General features: G+C 38.8%; 1 protein-coding gene and 1 pseudogene across 6 annotated transcripts in view; one reads left to right on the forward strand and one right to left on the reverse strand.

The window, feature by feature from the left end:
• The window catches only part of SRPK2 (SRSF protein kinase 2), a 243,726-nt gene that overhangs the window by 97,395 nt on the left and 124,783 nt on the right, over positions 1-21,548 (reverse strand). The window lies entirely within an intron of this gene.
• LOC307108460 (protein PBDC1-like) lies at positions 15,999-17,783 on the forward strand (annotated as a pseudogene). The gene has a single exon. The product of its transcript is annotated as a protein PBDC1-like (transcript).

Raw genomic sequence — 21,548 nt, forward strand, 5'->3', positions numbered from 1 at the left:
GTTCATAGTGTATCTCTAGGGAGCAGTAAGAAAACTGACAATAATAGCGCTCTTCAGGAAAACAAACTCAATGACTGGTGATCATACTTTTTAAATTTAGTACCATGTGTATGAGTACTGAAATAACTTAATTTCTAAAGACAGAAAAGGAAAATGAGAGAAAATACCTGCTGGGAAAGTGGCTCCTATCTATAACCCCCAAACCCCATCTCCCACAGCACCTAGGGAGAATTTACTAAACAACAACAAAGTAAACTGTCTAGGACCGCAATTTTCAATTTTTTTCATCTCATGGCAAACAAACTACTAAAATTCTGCAGCAGACCAAAAAATATAATTTTTGCTGATCTGACAAAAAATTAGATATAATTTTTGATTCATTCACACTGGGCACCTACTGTTCTGTTGTCTTTTTGTTTTATTTTCTTTTGTTTTGTTAATATTAACCCAGGGATATTTTTTCCCCATTGACTTTTAGAGAGCAGAAGGGAGGGGGAGAGACAGAGAGAGAAACATCAATGTGAGAGACACATTGATTGGTTGCCTCCCACACAAACCCACAGACTGAAGGGTCGCAGGAATCAAACCCACAACCCTTCAGTCTGTGGGCCAACACTCCAACCACTGAGCCAAACGGGCTAGGGCTGTTGTCATTTTTTGGTATGACAATCTAAGGCAGTGGTCGGCAAACTCATTAGTCAACAGAGCCAAATATCAACAGTACAACGACTGAAATTTCTTTTGAGAGCCGAAAACCGACTTCTGCGCATGGGCCACTAAGTTTCAATCGCACTGTATGTGAGCACCCGCACGTGGTATTTTGTGGAAGAGCCACACTCAAGGGGCCAAAGAGCCACATGTGGCTCGAAAGCTGCAGTTTGCCGACCACTGATCTAAGAGAAAAGAGGTCAGTGCCCCTCACTAAATAGTCAGGTACTGAATCTTTTTTAAAATTCTTGGGACACACTGGTTGAAAATCGCTGGCCTAGGATATAACAAGACACACCTAACTCTATTTTTGGGACTAGAGAGCTAGAATAAAAGTCAAAATACAAACAACATGCAAATTTCTAGTAGAAAGGCTATTAGTTAGGTTTGAATACTAGTTCCGTCGCTTAAAAATCCATGAAAACTCCAGCCAGTGACAACTTCTTTGGGCCTCTAGTAAAACTCAAGAGTATGATGTGCACGTGGTAGGCAGTCAATAAAGGTTAATCCTCATCTTTCCATCCTGGTGTGGTTACAATGAATCTGTTTCCTCAGGGCTCCAGTTATGACTAATGAGTATACCATAATAGATCACACATAATACGGATAGACCTCTGGCTCTCTCTGGCCTTCTGAGTGTCAACATCATTCCTAACTCCCAACCCTCTGTTTCTAAACCCACCTATTTTAGCTAAGAAATTTAAGTTTCACAAGGATCTCTATGTTCATTATCACCTATTTCCCATAAGGCAATATGACAACATGGGTGGTACTGCTGTTAAACATCTTTGAAGAAAAGTATATCTAATATGGATTTTTAAAAACTTAACAAGAAAGTAGATTGCTTAATAAAATTTCTCTAATAATGTATGACTTGTTCTAACGAGGTCTTTTTTTGACAAGCCCAAAGTTAAGCCCAGTCTTCAAAGAATTTCTTGTGAACTAGGGTTTCACACAAAGGGTGTTACACAACAAAACTGTTCCAATCTTAACAAAACTTGTAATTGCTGGCACAGAGTTTTGGTCACCTGAAGATTTATTATTCCTCTGCAACATATTCTGCCTCTTTGAAACTTTCAAATTTCATTCATCCATATTCTTAAATTTTATTTTATTTTTTAACTGATTATTTTTGTTGTTGTTAATCCTTACCTGAGGATATTTTCCCATTAGTTTTTAGGGAGAGTGGAAGAGAGGAAAGACAAAGAGAAACATTGACGTGAGAGAAACACATCAATTGGTTGCCTCCTGCACAAACCCCGGTCAGAGCTTGGGCCGGGGAGCAGCCTGCAACGGAGGTACATGCCCTTGACCAGAATCGAACCCGGGACCCTTTGGTATGCAGGCCGACACTCTATCCACTGAGCCAAACCAGCTAGGGCCATATTCTTAAATTTTAAACAGCTTAATTTTTTTGAGATTGTTGTTTCAATGAGCACTAATGCCCACCTTATTATACGACTTGTGTACATAGTTTTTCAAAGAAGCTGAAACACATTAGTATTATTCTTTTAAGAATGGCTATTTTCAGAGATTGGTGGCTACCTGCAGAGACATTAGGAAAACATTTTCTAAGGAAATGAGAAAGATTCTGGAAGCACCAAATCCAATCCCAATGAGGGTGAGCTCAAGAGTAAGATGAGAGCAGGTCAGAGTCCAAGTAAGTGAATTGGTGTCCAAGGACAGGCTCCACTAAGGCACCAGACACCCAGGGCCAACCAGGGAGTCAGACTTGTACCTCAGATGGAGAAGAAGGGGAAATCTGCCCTAAGAATTTTCTAAATCAAGCTTCCCCTCAAGCAGAGTTAGCATTTGAATTTATTATGGTTTTACATATAATAATGAGAACTTCCCCCCCCCCCCCCCCCCCCCGGCCCCGGCAAGCCAAGAAATTAATTTAAGTGTTTCTGGGCCACTTCCAACCCACAGATCCTGGAAGAAGTAAAAGCAAACCCTCTTAGGAGAAATACACTCTCAATCAGAGCTCCTTGGGAATCTAAGCAGTTGAGAGCAGGCAAATGTGATTTAACCATGTTTTTTCATATCACCAAATAAACAAGGAAACTTCACCCTCTGAGCAAGTCCCAAGAAATTAATAAGCAGCAAAAATATCGGTTAAAAATCCATGAAAACTCCAGCCAGTGACAACTTCTTTGGGCCTCTAGTAAAACTCAAGAGTGTGATATGTATGTGGTAGGCAGTCAGTAAAGGTACTAGTATTATGAAATATAGACTATAAAATAAATATGATAATTTTGATAGAAATGAAAACTGAAGCCTGAGCAAGAAAAAAAAGACTTAAAATGTGTTGATTAGACAACAAATAAGAGACTGTAAGACTGATCTGAAGAAATCATCTAGGATGCAGCACAGAAGGATAAAGAGGTGAAAATATGAAAAGAAAAAGATTGAGAACTGAAGTAGAGAATGAGATTTACTATAGCCAAGAACTGCCAAGAATTGATGAAAAACATGTGTCTCAAATTCTGAGATCATGAAATATGCCAGATAAAGAGAAATACTCAGTACAGTAAAACTGAAGAACTCCAAAGTAAATAGAAAAAACAGGGGATTGGAGGGGGAACAACCGGATTTTTCTATACAAGAATGACAATTCCACTATCACTGGGCCTCTCAAAAGAAAGAATGAAAGTCGAACAATTGGAGTTTAAAATCACTATAGTACTGAGGACCTATAACTGATACTCTCAGCTATGTATCTGGCTAAGGAAAATACATATACATTAAGCAAATAAAAATACTTTAAAACCAACAAAAACTTAAGTTTACCATTCACAAACTTCTTCTGAATTTCTTATAAACTTTTTTATAAATGTTTCTTTATAAACTTCTATATTTCAGGAAGACAGAAAATGATTAAGGTCTAAATTATAAGAGAAAATGGTGATTCATAACAAACTGGTCAACATAAGTAAATCAGAACAAACACTGCATGAGTAGCTCCAGCTGGCAATAAATACACTATTTAAAATAACAATATTTGTAAAAGCAAACTCTTCAATATAAGTACTATTCTGAGCACTCTACTCATATTAACTCAGCTCCTCAGACAACTGTGAGGTAAGTACTATTGTTGACCCCGTTTTCACAGATGAGGATAATGAGGAACAGGGGTGAATAACATGTTCAAACTCACACACCTACAGAGTGGAGAGCCAGAAGGAAGCTTGCCCTACTAGACAGCAATTGGAAGCAGTGAAATACTTCTGAGACCCAACATTCCCATGGGACTAAGTCTCCGGCTGCACTAGCACTCAGTGGAGAGCAGGGTAGGTGGTAGACGGCAGACAATGGAGGTGAGTTTGAAAAAGAAACATTTAGGAAGCACACCCACTGACATGAGAGGACTCCTCTGTGGGGCTTGTATCTACTTCAGACTTCTCCGATCATAGAGTGTGATTCACTAAGCCTGAGAGAAGGCCCAGAATCTGCATGTTTGATAAGCACCCCAGGAGATTCTCATGCAGGAGTCCAAAGCCTATGCTTTAAGAAACATTACTATTATATGCATTGTTGTATACCATCCTATCCTACATAATAAAACTCTAATATGTAAATCAACCAAAAGGCAGAACGACCAGTCACTATGATGCGCACTGACCACCAGGGGGCAGACGCTCAACGCAGGAGCTGCCCCCTGGTGGTCAGTGCGCTCCCCCTGTGGGAGCGCCACTCAGCCAGAAGCTGAGCTCACAGGTGGTGAGCACAGTGGCTGTGGCGGAAACCATTCCCACCTCCACGGCAGCACTAAGAAACAGCGAGCCGAATGGTAAGGAGCAGCAAGGAGGTGGGCAGTAAGGAGCAAGGGGTCTCGGACTGCGAGAGGGCTCAGGCCGGGCTGAGGGACCCCCCGCCCACAGCCCTGCCCCTCCCCCACGTGCACAAATTTCGTGCACCTGGCCTCTAGTTTTACATATAAGAGACTTGAGCATCCTCAGATTTTGGTATCCACGGGGTCCTGGAACCAATCCCCCGATACTGAGAAATGACTCTACATGCACATGTAACCACTATAACCATTACATACAAGTCCTTAAATGAAATCTTTATTTGACTTTAACAAGCTTTTAAAACAAGAAAAATCATGATCATGTAGAGCTCACATATTAGGTGTCGAAAAAATCTTTAGACAATGTGCCAGTTTCAAGCTTTCCAAAAAAATTATGGTAAAAAGGATAAACTGTAGTTAAACAATGTATTAACTATTCAACAATAACAAGAAAACAAATAATAAATACAATATGAATGAAGGCAAAAGCATTGTGCTGAGTAAAAGAAGTCAAACACAAATGTCTACACAGTATATGTGTCCATTTAAAAAAGGCAAAGCTGCCCTGGCTGGTGTGGCCCAGTGGGTTGAGCATCATCCTATGCACAGAAAGGTCACCAATTCAATTCCCAGTCAGAGAGCACATGCCCAGGTTTCGGGTTCGGTCCCCGATCAGGGTGCATATGGAAGGCAATGAATCGATATTTCTCTCTTTCATTGATATTTCTCTCATCAATGTTTCTTTCTCTCTCTCTCTCTCTCTCTCTCTCCCCCCCACCTCCTCCCTTCCTCTCTCTCTAAAATAAATGAAAACTTTAAAAGGAAAAAAACGGCAAAACTACAGTGATGGAATGATCAATGGTTGCCAGGTGCTAAGGAGTGGGCGGAGGGTACTGACTATAAGGGAACTTTGGGTGCTGATCAAATGTTACCTTGTGATTGTGGTTACACCAGGTATGTGTAGTCACAACTCATGGAATTGTATACTTAAAATTGGTGAATTTTTATTTATGTAAATTATAAGTTAATAAATCTAACTCAAAAAAAGACCATTATAGCCACTAGTGAGTTTTCCCCTGTGAGCTGTTCTTAATACATGCTGTCATCATACTCCAATTGGTTAAGGTCCAATACTTTTAACTATCAAATATAAAACCCTGCAGCCCTGACCGGTTTGGCTCAGTGGATAGAGTGTCGGCCTGCGGACTGAGGGGTCCCAGGTTCGATTCCGGTCAGGGGCATGTGCCTTGGTTGCAGGCATGTCCCCAGTAGAGGGTGTGCAGGGGGCAGCTGATAGATGTTTCTCTCTCATCGATATTTCTGGCTTTCTATCCCTCTCCCTTCCTCTCTGTAAAAAATCAATAAAATATTTTTTTTTAAAAACCCCTCCTCAAATCATTGATAATATAACACATGAAAAATTCAGTCCTGATCTTTATGGCCTAGTTTTAAACTACATACTACCTTTCAAGGGCAGTACTGAACAGGTGATAAAACAAAAGCTTTAGAACAGAATATAAAAAGAGCCTTACCTAAGGTGGAAGAGAAATTCAAAGCCTATGTTGGTGCTGAGACTAGCACCCATGAAACACAATACTGCAAATTACTCTTTCATTCACAGATGACACAATACTGTCAGAGCAAGTTTATCTGCCAACTTAAGACTGTCCTGAAATACCAAGTCCATCTCTCTGGCAGGGCCAGGGACCAAAGTAATCTACCAGGCTGAGTATCCCACCAATTTCTGTACAAGAGAACTCAGAGACTCACATTCTCTCCTTTCTTTGTGTCATAAATTTTATGATTCTACCCTACAGTTCCAAATTCTGCTTCAGAACCCAAGTACAGAGATAGTGTTTACCAAACACTATTTTAATTGCTAAAATGAGTAAAATATGGGTCTTCATTCATGGAACCAGGGGTCCAACAGATTAGATCAGAGAGGTATGCAAATGATAGAAAACAAGGCAGACAGTAGCTTGAAAACATTACTTCCTTAATTAACTCAACATTTATTATAGGTATACAGTTTCTGGCACTGTTATAAGACAACGGGATACAATGACAAGAAAAAAACACGCAGAAAGGCGGAAATGTTCTCTCTGACTAATTGAGTTCCAAGAAATGCTTGCTTAGAGAAAGGGACAACTGAGGTTAATCTATGAGTAAGAAAAAGTTCTATCTGGGAAAGGGCTTTTGAAGCAAGAGGAACTGAATGAATGAGCACAGGCATGGCAGCTGGAAAGGGCTTGTCCAGTGTTGCTGACCTATACAAGGTAGATCAGGAGAATATTGGCAGAAATACCAGGAAAAAAAGGTTGGGACCAGATTTGTACACCCTTGAATGAAAAATTTGGAATTTGTTTCTGGCAGGATACAAAATGCCATGGAAAATTTAAATTTTAGAAGCCATGACACAACAGTTCTTAAAAAGGACTATATATTGTAATCATATAGAAGCTTTTTTTTTTTAAACAACAACATGAGATTCTGACTCAGTAGATCTGGAATGTAGCTTGGGCACATGGCACTAGGAGATTGATACACACACATGGTTAAGAATCAAGGCTGTAAGAAGGGAGTCAGTACCAGCTCTAAAAGAAGACATCCAGAAATATGCTAAAGTGTGGTTATGATTTAAATATAACTAAGAAAGGCAGATACAACAGACAAAGGCAAAGAAACACAGATACAAATTAGAACTTTTAATGCTCCAAAAGATTTCTGGATTAAGATCTCCACGTTAATAAATGTATGTTTCTTTTAAAAAGTTATTACACTAATCACAGTCTGTTCCAGTCACCTACTTCAAAGATGATTGGAAAGTTAAAATCAAGGAACAAGAAATTCAACAATATTTATAAAACAAAGTGAATGGAGGAGACAACAACTAGGAAGAACATAAGCAGCTCAATGATCACAGAAATAAGACCCTGACCAGAAACTGTCCACCCTGGAACTCCAGACCCTCAGCAGCACAGCCAAAGGCTGGGGAGGTGTCAGGGGTGGGGATGGGGATGCTGCTGAACACACAGAGCTCATCTGGACGGAGCCAGGGCTCCCTCTCCATACACCCGGCCCCCAGTGCAGCCAGAGTGCATCTTCCCTGAGGTGAAAACTGGACATTTTGGAGACATGAGACACAGAGGGTACAGTAAGGTATTGAGATGAGAAACAGTTTTGAGGAAGAGTGAGGCCAAGTAAGGTTACATAGAAACTTTCAGTAAATTAGCATATTACTCCAAATCATGGAAAGAGGTTTAAGAAACCACAGAATTATGCATTATTACATAATACATATCTTATACTATGTATATATTATTAAATATATACTATTCTTATTCCACATAATACCTTATTTAAAAGTCAAGTAAGCCCAGCCCGTGTGGCTCAGTGGTTGAGCATCAACCTATGAACCAGGAGGTTACGGTGCGATTCCCAGTCAGGGCGCATGCCCAGATTGCGGGCTCGATCTCCAGGGAGGGGCGTATAGAAAGCAGCCAATCAATGATTCGCTCTCATCATTGATGTTTCTATCTCTCTCTCCCTCTCCCTTCCTCTCTGAAATCAATAAATTCATACATAATAGAAGGGTAATATGTAAATTGACCCTAATGGCAGATGACCAGAACGACCGCTCAACCAGTCACTATGAGGCGCATTGACTACCTCTTGGTCTGTTTCCCCGGCCGGCAGGCTCCGATTGCCGATGGTGAACGGGGAACCAGGGGTGGGTGGCGGTAAGGGGCACGGCCAGCTGCGGGCAGCCGGGGAAGATGGCCCTGATTGCAGGCGAGGCCTAGGGACCGTACCCGCATACGAATTTCGTGTGCCGGGGCTCTAGTATATAATAAAAATAAAGGACAGTTAAAAGAAGTTGTACCAAAAAAAAATAATAATTGCTTACAGTCCTAGTGTCCAGAGACATATCATTTTATCTCTATGTGTTTACTCACAATTTTTACCCAGGTATATCTTACATAATTTGAGATAAAGAACTAAGTATCATTTTATAATTTTTAAATATATTTTATGGATTTTGGAGAGGAAGAGAGAGGTAAAAACATCAATAATGAGAGAGAATCAATAATTGGCTGCCTCCTGCACGCCCCCTACTGGGGATCCAGCCCACAACCTGGGCATGTGCCCTGACCTTGAATCGAACCGAGACCTTCTGGTACAAAAGTCAACACTCAACCACTGAGCCATGCTGGCCAGGTTCTAAGTATCATTTTAATAGACAAAGATGACTTCATTCAGAACTACCAAAATTAACCATTCTTTTTCAGTCTTGGGAGAGTGCAGATAATATTATGAAAAACATCTTCAGTCACACATCTTTGCCTGTATTTTACAAATTATTTTCTTGGAACACAGTCTCAGGAATAAATTAGCAGGTCAAAGATTATACACATTTAAAAACCAAGCATAAGCCCTGGCCAGTGGCTCAGTTGGTAGGAGCATTGTCCAGAAAAGCAAAAGGTTGAGGTTTCAATCCCCACTTGTTTTTTCCCTTTCCCCATTCCCTTTCTTAAAAAGATAAAAGTCAATAAGCATTTCCTCAGGTGAAGATTGTTTTTAAAAGCCAACATCTTGCCAGTTTGCTGTACAAAAATCTGTGCCAGTTACCCTTTATTAGTAGTTTAACTGCTTAAGATGGTTTCTTGCACGCTCTCTACTAGGAACATCCCAACAACAAAGAAAGGATCCTTTCTTTACTGTGATTCACAAGTTTACTAATACCTTTCTATAAAATTAATAAATTCACTATAATGAGTTAAGTATGAAATTTAAAATCTAAAGATTTGATCAAACAATAACTGAAGACAAAGTAAGCAGACAGTAGTTTTTTTAATATATTTTATTGATTTTTTACAGAGAGGAAGGGAGAGGGATAGAGAGTTAGAAACATCCATGAAACAGAAACATCGATCAGCTGCCTCCTGCACACTCCCTACTGGGGATGTGCCCGCAGCCAGGGTACAGCAGACAGTAGTTTTTTAACAGCAAAATTAAAAGCTTAAAAATGACTATTTTCTTAGTTACCTACTTCAGTAACTATTCTGGGTATTGCTAACTCTTTAAAACCCTGTTATTCCACATGTCCCTTGTAAGTTTCCCATCACTGGTTACATTTTTAAAAAAGAGCATGCTGGTGTTAAGTACTGAATTGAATCAATAATAACTGAATTTTAAAACACACTTCCAACCCTGGCTGGCTTGGCTCAGTGGATAGAGCGTCGGCCTGCGGACTGAAGGGTCCCGGGTTTGATTCTGGCCGGGGGCACTTGCCTGGGTTGCGGGCTCGGTCCCCAGTAGTGGGTGTGCAGGAGGCGGCCCATCAATGATTCTCATCATTGATGTTTCTATCTCTCTCTCCTTCTCCCTTCCTCTCTGAAATCAATAAAGAAATATATATATTTTTTAAAAACACACACTTCCAAAATATTTGCACTTGTGTGCAACTATAACCTTGCTCCCACCTCTTACATAGTTCTGTGTTTGTTTCATCATGAACAAGATTGATGTAACCCCTAACCTCATGGAGTATTTTGTTGGAATGAATCTGAAATCAGAACAGGGAAGTTTATAACTGCACTGGTGGAAAAAGCCAGTTCAACTCTAGTTCTTACTATGAGCCAGACTATCTAAATGCTTTCACATTTATTCAAATAAGAACTTTAATTTTTAAAGGCACAAATTACATATAAGAAATTTTCACTATTAATGCAATTATCTTTTGGGGAAAATAACCCAGGTATAGGATAAAGTGGTGGGCATACCACTGACTACACAGAGACCGCCCAGGGCACCTGGCAGCCCAGGGCCTCTCAGTCCAGAAAAGGTGACTTTACAACCTGCCTCCACCTGCCCAGAATAGGCTCAAAGGCAGTAATTCAAAGAAATAAATAAATACATACATAAATAAATAATCTGTGAATCTCTTCAGTTTAAAACAATAAATAAACTACAACAGTTAATCTTTGCCATCGCCTTCCAGATCCTTCTGTAACATCCGCAAAAATGAAAAAGCTTCTTCTGAAGAGGCTTCTAACGTGCTGGCCGGTCACAGGCTCTCCGTCCACATTCCATAACCCAGGCAGAATACAGAACTGAAGCCTGTCCTTCAATGCTTCCCTGCTATACCTCCCTGCCTGAATTTGTCTCCCATCTCAGCTCAACCTTGCTCTTCTGCCTGATAAAAGCCATGCCTCCTTACTCTTTATCTTGCCAAGTTATACTCTTTGTCCCTCTGAAGTGTCTGTCCTCCACAGATAGTGGCTACAGCACTTCCTGCAGTCCCTGTGTGTTTTGATTAACAGCATACACATTCTCCTCTCCCACCTACAGGCTTTACCACTTCCTCCACACCACCCAATTCCTGGTTCGGTGCCTTGCACACTACAAAATTTCAAAACTCTGTATTCTTACTCCTGCCTATGTTTTAGATAGTTGAAATGAAGAACAAAAGAACTCTGGAAAACTTAGTTCCTGCTAAACAGATATTTAATCTGTAACGTAAAGAAGACAGCTAACATTCAAACATTTAACTATTTTCTTTAAATACAAGGGTGGGCAAAAGTAGGTTTACAGTTGTGAGTATATACAAGTTTATTCTTGTATTATTATTTACTAATTATTGTATTATTTGTATTATAACTGTAACCCTACTTTTGCCACTCCTATATATGAAATCACTTTTTTTATTTTAAAGGCATAGTCACTAAATCCTTTTCTAACCTTAATTTTTAAAAATAAATTAAATGTCAAACACAATAATTTACCTTATAATTCTGGATAATGTATAAGTGAAATATTTTTTGAATTTTTGTTGCTGTTGTGTTAATCCTCACCTAAATTTTTTCCCCATTGATATTTAGAAAAAGTGGAAGGGAGAAAAGGAAGGAGGGAGGGGTGAAGAGAGAGAGAGAGACATCGATGTGAGGGAGATACAGCGATTGGTTGCCACCTGAATGCATCTGGACTGGGGCAGGAATCAAACCTGCAACCCAGGTATGTGCCCTTGACCAGGAATCAAACCTTTGATCCTTCAGTGCTCTAACCACTGATCACCACTGGCCAGAGCATATATGTGAATTTTAAAAAGTAAAAAGCTTTTTCTGGAAATCCCATCAGTATTTTATAAAAATGCCTGGTGAGTGAAGGGTTCAACACAAACAAAGCTCATGCCATCACATAAACTGCTTTAAGGAGCATTCCAAACCACTTAATTTAATCCTGCACACAGAGAAACATTGTCTGTTTTCTTATTCTACATAAAAATATGCTTCTAAGCCCTGGCTGGTGCAGGTCAGTTATTTGGGCGTTGTCCTGCGCACTGAAAGGTTGTTGGTCCAATTCCTGGTCAGGGCACATGCCCAGGTTTTGGGGCTCGATCCCTGGTAGGGGGCATGCAGGAGGAAGCCAGTTGATGTTTTGCTCTCACAATGATGTTTCTCTCTCTCGCTCTCTTTGCAAAATTCAATAAAAATTAAATTAAATGTACAAAAATCTCTTCTAAGAGTGATGTTTTATCTTCACAAAGTAGTAACTGACATTCATAAGTACTAAAAACTGTAAAGGATTCAAATATTCAGTATGTTGGTAAAGTACTTTCACTCAACAAATATTTATTGGAAACCAACTATGTGCCATGCATTGTGGTGAGCACTATACTGATTTAGAAATAAGGGGACAGAATCTCCAATGATGAAACACAGGACAGCCATGCTTGTTTGCATTAATGACTACTAACATGTTCCCTCTTTCAAGATTTTTAAGCAACAGCTCCAACATATAAAGACGGATATAGAGAAGCAAATTAGGTTTTCATTCCACTAGCAGCTGCATGTCCAGCATGTTCTTAAAGAAAATGATTTATGTTTATGGTGTCAGTTGGAATTGTCAACTTTGGGTTTTATCAAATTTCTTTCATGTGAAAAGGAGGACAACAAAGTAATAAAAGAATAAACGCAAAGCTGGTTTCCTGAAACCAGCTGTAACTAAAAAAGAAGTTTAAATTATAGACCTAGGAAATGGTGGTATTACTTTAAAAATTATTGTAATTTTTGAGAAAGCTAACTCATAAAAGGAAAAAACAACAACCAATACCTAATGGTACATCTAAAGGTGCTGCCAACATTTATAAATTGTGTTATGAGGCAAATTCAATTCTCTATCATCATCATTTCAAGTAGTTCCATTATTATTCGAATAGGAACGGGGTCCTTAGGTATCTGGTATCTGAGAGGGATGGGTTCCAGGAACCCACAGATACCAAAATCCCCAGATGCTCAAGTCCATTATATAAAACTAGAGGCCTGATGCACGAAATTCGTGCAAGAGTAGGCCTTCTTTCCCCCAGCTGCCGGCACTGGTTTCCCTCTGGCACCCAGGACCTGGGCTTCCCTCGCAGCCCCGGCTTCATCTGGAAGGTCGTCCTGTCTAACTAGCATATTACGCTTTTATTATTATAGGTGGTGTAGTATTTGCATATAACCTATGCACATCCTCTCATATACTTCAAATTATTTCTAATACCTTCATGATATAAATGCTATGTAAACAGTTGTTAACTGTATTTTTTAGGGAATGACAAGAAAAAAAGTATGTATATGTTCAGTACAGACACAATCATTGTAGACAGAACTACATAAGTCATATAACAATATAACTTGATTAAGTATTTTTGTATTATTATTATTATTATTATTATTATTATTATTATTATTATTTTGTTGTTGTTAATCCTCACCGGGGGATATTTTTTCATTGATTTTTAGGAAGAGTGGAAGAGAGAGAGGGAAAGACAGAGAGAAACATTGGTGTGAGAGAGACACATGGACTGGTTGCCTCCTGCACGAGCTCCGACCAGGGCAGGGGCTCTGGGGAGGAACCTGCAACCCAGGTACATGCCCTTGACTGGAATCAAGCCCGTGACCCTTCAGTCTGCAGGCCGACGCTCTATGCACTGAGCCAAACCAGCTAGGGCTTCCCAAGTATTTTTGATCAGCAGTTGGTTGAATCCAAAGATGTGGAACCCATGGATACAGACAACCAACTGTACTTTATTAAGACAATTTTAGCAGCTTTCTTTGTTCTACCTTTGAAGAGAAAAACGCTTTTTAATTAAAACCAAGCTACAGAGACCTGCCAACCAGTAGTCTGGATCATATGCTGTAGTAACTTTCTATTTAAGACTCATATTTGAAATCAAGAGTCTGTCCCATCTGTGTCCTCTCCTGGATGGAGCACGGCAGGGCTTCCCAATCAGCCGCCACCTCTCAAGTAGATAGCGGCCACCAGACTCCCCCCTCAACGCCACTCTAAAGTATGACACCTAATAGGATAGGTATTCATCTATATAATAAAAGCCTAAGCAACCATTATGGCGGAACAACCAGAACCACCGGTCACTATGATGCGTACTAACCACCAGGGGGCAGACGCTCAACGCAGAAGCTGCCCCCCGGTGGTCTGTGCGCTCCCACAGGGGTAGCGCCACTCAGGGGTAGAAGCCGGGTTCACAGCTGGCGAGCACAGCGGTGGTGGTGGGAGCCTCTTCCGCCTCCACGGCAACACTAGGGAGCAGCAGGTTTGAGTGGTAAGGAGCAGCGAGCAGTAAGGAGTGAGAGGTCCGGATTGGGAGAGGCACAGGCCAGGCTGAGGGACCCCCCACTTCCCATCCCCAATGCATGAATTTTGTGCACCAGGCTTCTAGTAATAACAATAATAACAAAAGATAATTAAAAAGTGTTGGCAAGGATGTGGAAAAACTGGAAATCTCTTACATTGTGGTTGGGAATGTAAAAGGGTGCAGCCGCTTAGGAAAACAATATTGAAGTTTCTACAAAAGTTTAACCCTTTGCACTCGCTTGCTTTTTTCTCAAGCTGCTACCGATGCTAACCGTGTTGAGTCACACTCGACATCCGAATGCAAATTTTATTTAAAAATAAAATTACCATGTGACTCTGCAATTCCACTTCTAAGTATATACTCTCTGAGAGAGAGAGAGAGAGAGAGAGAGAGAGAGAGAGAGAGAGAATAAGAATAAGAATGAGAATGAGAATGAGAATGAGAATGAGAATGAGAATGAGAATGAGAATGAGAATGAGAATGAGAATCAAGAAGGATTAGAGCCCAAGCTTGACTGGGCACTATCCCAAAGCTTTATCAGGGGATAGGGGCTTATATTCCCCAAAACCCAAGTCCCTGAATTAGAGGATGATACCTCAGTAGTTCTCCCCTCAGAGTGCCCAAAGAAAAGCATCCCTATAAACTTTGCAACCTCATCCAGGGAAATTTCAAGATACAAAGACACCAGGTTTACAGATTATAGCACTGATACACAATTTAAAATTTCAGTGTGAGTTTGATGAGTTTTACTGGTTGAACGGCCATTAGAGATGTACAGTCCTTTTTGCTTTCCTCTTTTTCCTCCTTTGGGCTCCAAGTTCATACATAAAATATAAATGGTTTATGGAAAGACTTCATTATGAATTTTAAACAATTAAGACTCATCCTCTCTGATTGCTCAACAACCCCAAAGATCCTATGGTCCCTTCACAATGTTCAAAATTTTTCTCTTTCAACATTGCAACTATCCCTACAAATTCCAAAACCAAATTAACTGTGCCTCAAAATAGCACCCATTACACATCACAGATGTTCTTCATCTCCCATTCAGGTTCACTTTTCTGTGCCCTCAGGAGTCCTCAAACAATTGACCTATCTATCTATCGATGATTAAATTCATAGACATCTGCAAGGAAATAACCATGTTCACCTATTTTTCCACTTTCTATTTCAGACAGGTACTAGAAAAAACATAAACTCCTGTGGCCAAACCACCAATATAATAATAAAACAGAAGTTACGTTACTATAAAATAAAGGACAGTCTCTTCAACAAATAGTCTTGGGAAAACTGGCTATCTACTTGCAAAGAAATAAAATTGAACGCTTATATCAACTCTTACCAAAAAAATCAACTCAAAATGAAGTAAAGTTGAAATGTAAGACATGAAACTATAAAACCTAGTAGAAAACATGGAAAAAGCTTTATAACATTGGTCTTGGCAGTTTCATGATTTCACTGAATCTGACAACCAAAGCTCAAGCAATCAAAGGAAAAACAGGTAAGTTGGTTGCACCAAACTAAGTTTATTTTTAAAGTATTAAGTGTAATCATAACAGAGATTAAACTGCTAGGCATTGTCCTGATCACTTTACATACGTTCACGCATTTGATCCTCCTTACAGCTCTATGGTGGATATTATTTTTATTATTATCCTCCATTTTATGAAAAAGAACACTGAAGCCCATTTGAACTATACCTGGCAACTGGGAGAACCAGAATTATATCAAGGAAAATAAAAGAAACATTTGATAAAAGTGTTAATAAGCCTTAAGTTACAATTAATTCTCCTTACCCCACCCCCCCTTACCCACCTTTCCTTTGAATTCATTTTTATATCCTCACCTCACTTGCTGCCAAAACAAACACTACATACCACATAGCAAAAAAAACCTTTACTAGTTAAAGGAAAATTTTTATCTAGAATCTTTATTCCCATTAGTTGAACTCCAAACAGTTCTTTTTAAGTACAGAACATATTGTTAAGGACAAACTTTAAAATTTTAATGTAGTTATTGTTCCATGTTTTTTGCATCAATGGGGTAAAATTATTAAAGGCACTAAAAATATAGTACCCTCGCCCGTGTTGTGCATTTGGTGGAGGAGAGAAGGTAAAATTTAAGTAACTATAGTATACTTTATTGTAGGCAGTTATACAGAAAATGCAATGTCCTGTACTGATACAAAGCAGTTCTAAGAGGCCAAGTAAAGAAATATTTTTTCTTTCATTTAAAAAAATATTACCCCTGAAATCCATGGGAGTACCAAGTAACAGTAAATGGGGAACAGGAAATGGCAAAACCATGTGTTTTGAGAAGGACTGACTTGGCACACTCAAGCACAATGACTGTAGGAGCACAGGTTTACATGAAGTGAATTTTTCCCCCATAAAAGGGAAATGCCTTAACTTTTCACATTTTTTCCAGTTTTAAAAACAACCACACACATAAAGGTGTACTGAAAGGGGCATGTTCCTGCTGTTGATAAATGTAAATTGATAAAATAACTGGGAAATACGTATCAAAAACCTTAAAAATGGGCACTTTGTTAGCTGCAACATGGAGGCGACTGGTGGAAGTGAAAAGCCGGTTTCTGGGGAACTGGTATCAGTGGCACATGCTCTTTCTCTCCCAGCTGAGTCTTATGGTAATGACCCTGATATTGAGATGGCATGGGCCGTGAGAGCAATGCAGCATGCTGAAGTCTACTACAAGCTGATTTCATCAGTTGACCCACAATTCCTGAAACTCACCAAAGTGGATGACCAAACCTATTCTGAATTTCAGAAAAATTTTGAGAAACTCAGGACAAATGTATTGGACCCAGAAGAACTAAAATCAGTATCAGCTAAAGAGCCCCCAGAATACAATTTTTTTGTCATTGAAATTGCTCTGAACCAGTAAGGCCATAACAAAGTAATTTACACCAGTGTTCAAGACAAAGAAGAGAAAGGAGCCAACAAAGGAGAGAAAAGAGAAAACCAAAAAAGGAGGAGAGAAAGAAAAAGAAGCCAACAAAGGAATCAAGAAACATTGTGAAAATCTATGTAAGGTAGGAAGGGAGTAACACTGAAACTGTGACTCAACTGAGTCTACAAGTACCATGATGCTACTTATACAGATCCCTGTGGTTAGAGGTATGTTCTTATTCAATTGAAGGACATGCAGAAGGACTTCTTTTTTTAAGCCTAATTATCAGGAGCTGCTCTGGTTGTGTTGTATGAACTGGCTTAAAAACTATTTGTGGGGTCATAGGTGATTGTTTCTTGGTATATTTTTTCTTGGTTCTTCACTGGTCAAGTAAGAAATTTTGTAAATAAATTCATTTTGGTTCTTAAAAAAACAAACAAATAAACTTTAAAATGGTCCTACCTTGCCATCCTTAGGAATTTACCCATGGAAAACAATCCAAACATTTTTCAGTTAATAATATATATATACAACAGCCCTGGCTGGTGTGGCTCAGATGGTTGGAGTGACATCCCATGCAACGAAACCTTGCAGGTTCGATTCCCATTCAGAGCACATACCTAGGTTTCAGGTTTGGTCCCCAGTTGGGACACAAGAGAGGCAACCAATCAATGTTTCTCTTTCACATCTATGCTTCTCTCTCTCTCTTAATATAAAAGTAAATAAACATATCTTTGAGTGAGGATTTAAAAAGTTAATTTAAAAACGTATACAACTATCAAGAATCATTTTTATATAACAAAATGTATTATAGGATCCTATGAATCCAACTTTCTCAAATTCATTTAAAAATAAGATTTTTTAATTAATTTTAAAGTTTGAAGTACAACATTAAAGCAAATGGCAATATAAAAACTGAATACAAGATTATTATTCAAATACTTGTAATCAAAAGTCTCTGACATCATGAGGTTGCAAAAAGGAAATAAGTAACACAAAAATATTCATGAATGAACTGAGCAGTCATAAAACTAAATCCTATTCAAGTATCTTTCTCTACTTGGAAAAAAACAAACATGTTTAATAGAGGAAGAGATCAATTAATTAGTCTTTCACTAAAATTAAGCACTTGACAACAGAATACAGATACAATTCTATAAAATTAAACATATGTGAGATTTCATGTTGATATAAAATAGATTTTTACTTTAAAAACCGGCAAAGCTACTGACAAGAAACTAGAAGACCAACTAACAACTACAGAAGACAAGATCAACAAACATACTGCATTAAGAGACCTTCCAAAGAACACAACTTGTATGTTAAAGATTTAGGGAGATCACTGGAAAAAGAGATGAAGCTCTCAACTACCTTTACAAAAATAAGGCTCTCTTATTAATTCCTATAAAATTAATATATGATTAATATATGAAGTGGAAAATATATTGGGAGGTGGGAGTGGGATATTCTTTGTTCATTTTATGAACTGTATTACAGATGCAACAATGATAAATTTTGTTCAACATACTGGTAAGATAAAATTAATTTTATTTTAACAATGTATAATTATTTTTATTTCAAGAAATGGCCCAGTTAAACATTTTTCTGTACTGATGTGAAATTTAGGTCCCTATTTTAAAAGATTCACATTAACATTTTTCTATTCCAGTAAAAATAAGATAAACTCAGTTATATAAAAAGAGAAAAGGGAAGAAAAAGACTACAAAACATACAAAACTGCGTGTGCAATTATGAGTGATTTTTTTGAAGGTTAGAATTAAACAATTATTATTTGAAGCAATGCAAATATATTAGTAAGAAAGATTTTGAAACATATGCTAATATTAATCTATGGATTACTATTGCTTTTTTTTTCTTTTTCTTTTTAATCCTCACCCAAGGGTATTTTTCTATTGATTTTTAGAGAGAGGGAAAGACAGAGAGAAGAAATATCAACGTGAGTGAAATACATCAATTGCTTGTCTCCTGCAAGAGCCCCGACCAGGGCCCGGGCGAGGGAGGGGCATGCAACCAAGGTACAGGCAGATCCTTGACCGGAATCGAACCTGGGATCCTTTGGTCTGCAGGCCGATGTTCTACCCACTGAACCAAAGTGGCTAGGACTGCCAGGTGTACCGGTTAATAATGTGGATTTTGTAATCAAAGAAAACATGATAATTTCAAGAGAAACATCAACAGTGCTTTATTCAAAGTAATGTCCATCGCTAGCTACACATTTCCCCAACTTTCAGGTAATTTGCGGATACTGTCCCAATAGAACTTTTCTTGTTTTGAGGCAAACCATTCAGAAACCCAATTTTCCACTTCTTTGTACATTTTGAAGTGCTGCTCAGAAAGTGCGTGTGCCATCGATCAGAACAAGTGGTAATCTGAAGGAGCAAGGTTTGGTGAATACAGCGGGTGGGTTAATACTTCCCAGGCAAGATCTTTTAACGTGTCTTTAACTGGTTTTGAAATGTGTGGTGATGCGTTATCATGAAGCAAAATTACTTTGCCGTGTCTTCTGGCACATTCTGGTCGTTTCACGATCAAAGTGTGGTTCAAATTGATTATTTGTTGTTGGTAGCGATCAGTATTAATGGTTTCACCTGGTTTTAGAAGCTCATAATACACCACACCTTCCTGATCCCACCAAACACAGAGCATTGTCTTCTTTACAAAGCCATTTGGCCTTGCAGTCAATGTTGATGGTTGACCTGGATCAACCCTTGATTTTGTGCGTTTGGGATTCTCAAAATAAATCCACTTTTCATTGTTAGTCACAATTCGATGCAAAAAAGACTTCCTTTGGTGCCACTGAAGCAACATTTTACTGGTGACTTTTAGGTTTTCCATTTGTCTTTCTTTTGGTTGATGCGGCATCCATTTTCCTTCCTTTAAAATCCTTCCCATTGCTTGTAAACAATCGGAAATTGTTTGCTGAGCAACGTTTAATCTTTCTGCAACTTGTTTTTGAGTTTGACACGCATCTTCATCCAATAATGCTTGTAATTGTTGGACTTCAAACTTTTTCGGTTGACCTGGACGTTCTTTGTCTTTCACATCAAAATCATCACTTTTAAAGCGTTTAAACCAGCATTCACAAGTATCTTGAGATGGAGCATGTTCACCATAAGCTTCCTGAAGTATACGATAACTTTCAGCAGCACTTTTCTTCAAGATAAAGTAATGTATTAAAACTTCCCACAAGTGCTCTTTCTTTGGCATGAAATTCGACATTTTTAAGCGTAAAAATACCTATGATGTTAACACCTTCAGAAAATTTGACATATGAAGTTTTGAAACTTGTTGTCAATACAACAAAACAGTATACATATCAAATCGCACATATATCAACATATGTGTAACTACATCTATTGAAAAAAATCCGCATTATTAACCTGCTATTGCGATTGCTTTTTGACCCATCTAGAGATAATGAGGTCAAATTAAAGAAAAACCCCTCTATCTCACTTAAGAAATATATCTGGATCCCTATAATGTGCTGAGACAAGATTGAATAGTAAGTTTTATTGATGCTTACTATATGTCACTTCATTCAATACATAATATAAACTACAAACTAATAATTACCTTAAATTTCTGGAGACTAAGATTAAGTAACTTTCCTCAGGTTAGAAAACTAAATAATAGATAAGTCATCTTTTAAACCAAGACTGTCTACAAAGCCTATGCTCATTACATTTAGTTATGCATTATCCTAAAGAGACTTAAAATAACTTATACGCTAGAAGAAATAAGCACCAAAGCAATGAAAAGAGGTGCACTGATGTAGTATGCACCAGGTGCTTTAGAAGGCAGAAATAAAATGTGGGAAAGACAACAGGCCTGGCAGACCTGGGGAGAGTATGGTAATAATAGTTTCACAGAACACAAGAACCTCACAAGGAGAAAAAAAGACAGAGATGACAATACAGTTTTTGGAAACTACAAATACTATCTAACAATTCATGAACTTTTAGGTATAGAGATGAGACAGTCAAACGTTTAGTTATAATATTTAATTTTCTTTTTATATATCTACTAGAGGCCCGGTGCACGAATCCATGCACAGGTGGGGTCCCTTGGCCTGGCCGGCAATCAGGGCCTTCTCGTCCAGTACCAATCCGGCCAGCTGACCAGGGGGAGGGACCGCAGAAGGTTGGCTGGCTATGGGAGGTTGGCTGTGGGAGTGCACTAACCACCAGGGGGCAGCTCCTGCATTGAGTGTCTTCCCCCTGGTGGTCAGTGCACATCATAGCAACCAGTCGTTCGGTCATTTAGGCTTTTAGATAGATAGATAGATAGATAGATAGATATGTTCTTATTGATTTCATAAAGGAAGAGGGAGGGAGAGAATCATCAATGATGAGAGAGAATCATTGATTGACTGCCTCCTGCAAATCCCACACTGGAGATCGAGCCCGCAATCTGGGTATGTGCACTGACTGGGAATCAAACTGTGACCTTCTAGTTCATAAGTTGATGCTCAACCTTTGAGCC

Source organism: Cnephaeus nilssonii (genome assembly GCF_951640355.1).
Source record: "Cnephaeus nilssonii genome assembly, chromosome: 12".
Lineage (NCBI taxonomy): Eukaryota > Metazoa > Chordata > Mammalia > Chiroptera > Vespertilionidae > Cnephaeus > Cnephaeus nilssonii.